Source organism: Priapulus caudatus, unplaced genomic scaffold (genome assembly GCF_000485595.1).
Source record: "Priapulus caudatus unplaced genomic scaffold, Priapulus_caudatus-5.0.1 Scaffold3580, whole genome shotgun sequence".
NCBI lineage: Eukaryota > Metazoa > Priapulida > Priapulimorpha > Priapulimorphida > Priapulidae > Priapulus > Priapulus caudatus.
The window spans coordinates 15,224-15,544 of record NW_014580641.1 but is presented as its reverse complement, the minus strand read 5'-3'; positions in this window follow the sequence as shown (position 1 = coordinate 15,544).

The window sequence follows — 321 nt, the reverse complement described above, 5'->3', positions numbered from 1 at the left end:
CTCTCTCTCTCTCTCTCTCTCTCTCTCTCTCTCTCTCTCTCTCTCTCTCTCTCTCTCTCTCTCTCTCTCTCTCTCTCTCTCTCTCTCTCGTTGTCGCTCTCTCTCTATCTCTCCCTCAATCTCTGTCCCTCCCTCCCTCTCTCTTTGTCTCTCTCTCTCTGCATCTGTCTCCCTCCATCTTTCTCTCTCGCTTGCTGTCTCTCTCTCTCTCCTTTCTTATCTATCTCTGATGGCATTAGATCAGATGTATAGGGAGAATGTAAACTTCCACACAGCCGCCAAACACGAACGAGGTGTGAACTCAGAACCCAGACGTCTCTA